Consider the following 4992-nt stretch of genomic DNA (forward strand, 5'->3'; position numbering starts at 1 on the left):
CGGCCGTCCTCAATAAGGAGAAGGATGCCATTCCAGGTGTTTTGGGTAAAATTACCCCGCCACATGGCCTAATGAGAATTGGGCACGTGTCCACCCCGTATTGGCCAAAATTGGGCCACTAGCAAAATGGCACGTAGAATCCACTGTCATCAAAAGGAATGACGGCCTTTAAAGGCCTAATTCCCCAAAAGCCGCCAAAAGTGCGGGCAGCCCACTAAATCTAGGTCAAATGACCTACGTAAGGGCACACTTTTCCAAATGACCCTATAAATAGGGAGATTTCCCCCATTTGTGGGGCAGGATTGAATTTATTACAATATCACCGACATTCTCTTACATCAGAGAAATCTCCTGATCTCGAAATGCGAGAATATCTCACTTTTACCTTTTTAACACTTCTCTAGTAGAAAAAATGCTATTTGTAACACCCTAATAGTAACTAGCGTTAAAAACGTTAGTTACTAAAACACAACTAGTAACTGGCTAAGATAATGTCAGTTACAAATAATATGACATTAGTAATTGGCCTTGTAAACGATGGTTACTAATTTAAAATTTGTGAAGGTTAGAAAATCTATTAGTAACCGGTCCATTAAGTGTTGGTTACAAATTTTGAGTCAAATAAAATTTGACTAAATATTTAGTAAGTGGCTTACAACATAGTGTGTAACAATATTTATTATTTTCTCAAAAACCTAAGTATTGTAGCTTTTTTTTCTTCTTCTTTTCACTTACGTTTTCGACTTAATGAGTACTACTCCTGTATACTCCTTTCTCTTCCAATAACTTCTCCTTTTCCTCAATAAAAATAAACGGTTGAAAGTCTCAATCAAAATTGCTTTTTGTTGATGAAGAATATGAAATTCAGCAAACGTGGGCTACATTGAGGTTAAAGGTATGTAAAATTTTGAATTAGGGTTCATCTAATGAGTTGAATTATCCCAATCTAGTTTCCATTACTCGGTGAGACTATTTATTTTAATTTATATTTTCTCCATTAATGAAGAAGAAGATCAAAACAAGCAGAAATCGGGTTGCATTTGTTTTTGCTTCGGTTGCTAATACTATACTTACTATACGCTTATCCTTAATTACCAGACTCTTAGTGTTCATCGAAGCTTCTGAATCTGAGGTCAAGAAGGCTTTCCGACGCCTTGCTTTGCATGTAATTTCTTTTGAATTCTATGATTTTTTATACAGTTTTGTGAAATTTTGTCGACTTTTTTTTTTTGTAAATGTGATTTTTGTTTAATTGAAATTCTATTTACTGTTAATCTTATTGTAGATGCCTAATTGCCAATTTTTTTTAAAATTATCTTTTTCCACCTAATTTATGTTACCTCTTCTGAGTTTATTTTTTTTTTTTCCTGTTAAATTCGTGAAAAAAATGGATTTGGTTTAATTGTTTATCTTATTAGAGATGTCTTATTTTATGAAATTTCATGGATTTGGATCTAATTTGAGAGAATTCAGCCACATATTCTTAACTGAATCAACTTTTATTTTCTGTAATTTTTTCGTTGAATTGAAAGTATCAAAATGATAATTCTGATTGGATTTTTACAATATAGTATTCAGAGTATAATCCAGATGTATGCAGAGGAGCTTTTTGCTCCATCACTGATTCTTAACAATAATCTGTGCTTAATTCAGAATAGCCTTAAACATAAAATTTACTTTGTTTTTATTAAAAACATAACTAAATTGCCAACCACATAATAAGACTGTTGAGGAAGAAGCAATGGAAGCATATTATGATCTAGATGAAGGATTTAGATAAACAGACTGATTTAGAATGGGGTTTATGGAAGGAGTATGGGTTGGGATTTTGGGAAGGTGCTAGCTAGAATTAGATCTTATTCTTCTCATATTAATCCATATATGACGAACTATACATTATGTAGTGTGTTGGTTGAAATGTATTGCTACTTGTGATTCTTTGTTTTAAGATTTCTCGGGTGAAATTGTCTGTTTCATACTCTCATGCTTTCAATAATTAAGCTTTATAATATTAATATTTTTTAGTCTATAATTAGAGTTCTTTACTCACTTAATTGTTCTAGCATCATATATCAGGCCTTTGTTTCTTCTTTTTTCTGTTTTTAATGTGCGATTCTGTGTTATATATAAAACACTGTGTTCCTCTCATTTGCAGGTCGGTCAGAAAAATTGTTTTGCAAAACTATTGAGATGTGCTGCGGTTCTTTGAGGATTTTTTTTGTTGCATTCAATTGTCAATCTTTTGAAAGATCTCTAAATTTATTTTTTTTAATTTGTGAACCTTTTTTATACTTGTGAAATGAAGGTGTTGTAGAAGAAAAACTGAAAATCTGATCCAATTTGCTTTACCATATATAATCAACATTTTGTTTGTTACCATTTTCTGTTATGTATTAATCATCTAAGTGGTTTCTAACCCAATTGGAAACCTGCCAAAGAAAAAGCAGCATATACATCTTTGAAGGATTAAGATAATGTCTTTAATTTCACCTTGAGGCAGATGACTTTTAATCATCAATGTGACTATGTGTTATAGAGTTTATTACTCCAAGGTTTTGTCAAAATAATGAAATGTGTACATGTCACATATAATGAGTTTTTTTTTTTTTTTTTTTAAATGTCAGAAAATTCATGTGCTAAGACCATTCCAAATGTCAAATTATATTTAGACATCATGAAATTTCTGAACTCAAATGCAGGCAGCCGGACTTTGAAAAGTCGGCTATAGGAAAAGTTGTCCGCGCATAAGCAACAAAAGAAAAGCAGTGTGAAAACACTAATAAGGGTGAACCAACTCTAAAGGTAAAATATTCCCTCCGTTTATAAATACTTGCTCCATTTTTCCATGTGCGGAGTTTTAGGAGAAATTATAAAAAGTAATAAAAATATGGAGGTAGTTTATCAAAAGGCGAAGCTACTATTCTATTCCGGAGCTAAAATGATGCTTTAATTATAATGAACACAAAGTAAGGATTTTTTGCTTGCTCGATTGGGTTGTATCTTGATTTAAAGTTTGATTTACCTTGGTTTTCTTTTATTATTGGTTTGATATTGAGATTCACAAAATATTTTTGTCATTTAAAGAGATATATGGGTGGTAGTTAATCATCAATACCATTAATGGAGTAGCCTTTTTCTTCAATTAACTTTGAGGAGATCTCCTTTTCTTGTTAATTTAGTCACAATAGGGTGGTTGATGTTTCTCTTCTGTCTTATTTTTCAGATTGTATAATTGGTTATTTCATCTCTTCTAGTTGTACCTGTGGCCATATCAAAAGACAAATGATACTTATTGAACCAAGTCTTGGGGCTGTTATTGCAATAGGCCTTGCGGCTAACCATCTAAAAGCAGTAAATTTTTCCTCACTCCTAATGAATATAGCCAGATATACATCCTCACAGCTTGGAATTTATGTGAATATACAATATTAAAATGTTATATATGTGGCTACAATTGGAATTTGACTTTATATCTCTACATGCATGATTTTGGTTAACAAACTGATCTTTGGTTGATGTAAGTGTATATACAGAAGGTTTAGGGGAAATATAATGGCCAACCTTCCCCCTTCTTTTGCTTATGCTGGTTTGAGTTCTAATCCTAATATAAATTGGAACCCCTTCCTCCTCTCAAAGTAATGTTCATCTTCTTTTGTATATAGCAACATAAGATTTTTTTGTTTCTTATCTTTTACTCTTTCATAAAATATTGTAGGCCACTCTAAACTTGCATGCTTTCTTGTTTGCTAAATATTGCCAAGTATAACATAATAATGCAATTGTATCAATATTCTGTTTGAATAGTTTGCTTACTAGAAAAGTGTTCCCTTGCGACTTTATGTATATTGTATAGCCTTTATTCCTCTAATGATGTATCCTTGAGTATAACCGAGTATAAGCGTTGTATTTTTTGTGGGGTTGTTTTATTGCTCTCCCCTCAACTATAAAAGCAATTATATGTATGTGACAGTTTAGTCTGATACAATTATATGTATATGATAGCTAGTTTAGTCATAACATAGTTTTAGTGAAATTAATGGTTTTGATTTTTGTATTGAATTTATTTGTCACTAGTTTTGTCTAAAAAGTGACTTAAGTTTTTCTTGTGAGTTTTGATGCTTATTTTCTTTTATATCCCCTCACTTTGATGCATTGACCATGTTAGAAGAGTTCACTTGGTCACTTTTTAATTTTGGCTTTTTTTTATGTATAATTTTCTTTCCCATGCAGAATTTTGTCGCAATATCAAGTGCTCAGTGTGAACTATTGTTATCCCATACAAAATAGTCTAATTTGTGAAGCAGGGCAAAGTAGACAAAAACGTCAAAATTTGAAGGTTGACCATTGTATCAATTAACTAACTAGCTTATTTTAGTTATAGAGTATTATTTATTGTGAATTGTGAGAGAAATATTTGTAATTTACAAGTACATCAATTCAATGTAATTGATAAGGTGTCGCTTAAAGTTGGTCTTATATTGGTCACATTAATAGTTATTGTATTTTATGAAAGTTTATTGACAATTAATGGTCTTTACATTATAAAAATATAAATATAGTGTACGGGTGGTGGCAGTACAGGAATGAATTTCCTATTGCTACCATTTTTTTTTATAATAAACACTTTGTAACTGGCGTTAGGCTATGCCAATTACAAATAATACTTTATTTGTAATCGGCATAACTTAACGCCAGTTACAAATAGTATGCTTTCTAACTTGGAAAATAGCTTATTTGTAACCGGCATTAGGTTGAGCCAGTTACGAATAGTACATTATTTGTAACTAACATTAGTCGGTTACGAATAATTTTCACTAGTTGTAACGGTGGCATTCGCAACAAACAATGCCAGTTACAAAAAGTCAATTTTGCCAGTTACAAATAGCATTTTTTCTATTAGTGCTTCTTACTTACTCCATCGCGTTCTAACTTGATTTATCGGAGGTGGATCTCCAACCACCCGGAGTCTGTTGTTTTGCAAGTACAGGCGCT

At 31.8% G+C, this 4992-nt stretch overlaps 1 long non-coding RNA gene across 2 annotated transcripts; it reads left to right on the top strand.

Annotated features, from left to right (window-relative positions):
* Positions 1–735: 735 nt before the first annotated feature.
* On the top strand, positions 736–4513 carry LOC110721784. Of its 2 annotated transcripts, none has more exons than XR_002511470.1 (5): positions 736–895; positions 1099–1165; positions 2156–2802; positions 3224–3351; positions 4231–4513. It is a non-coding gene; the product is annotated as an uncharacterized LOC110721784 (long non-coding RNA). The 2 variants fall into 2 exon arrangements; XR_002511469.1 differs by having other exon boundaries at positions 2700–2802.
* The last annotated feature ends 479 nt before the right edge of the window (positions 4514–4992 follow it).

The sequence above is a fragment of the Chenopodium quinoa genome, unplaced genomic scaffold, assembly GCF_001683475.1.
Source record: "Chenopodium quinoa cultivar QQ74 unplaced genomic scaffold, ASM168347v1, whole genome shotgun sequence".
NCBI classification, from domain to species: domain Eukaryota; kingdom Viridiplantae; phylum Streptophyta; class Magnoliopsida; order Caryophyllales; family Amaranthaceae; genus Chenopodium; species Chenopodium quinoa.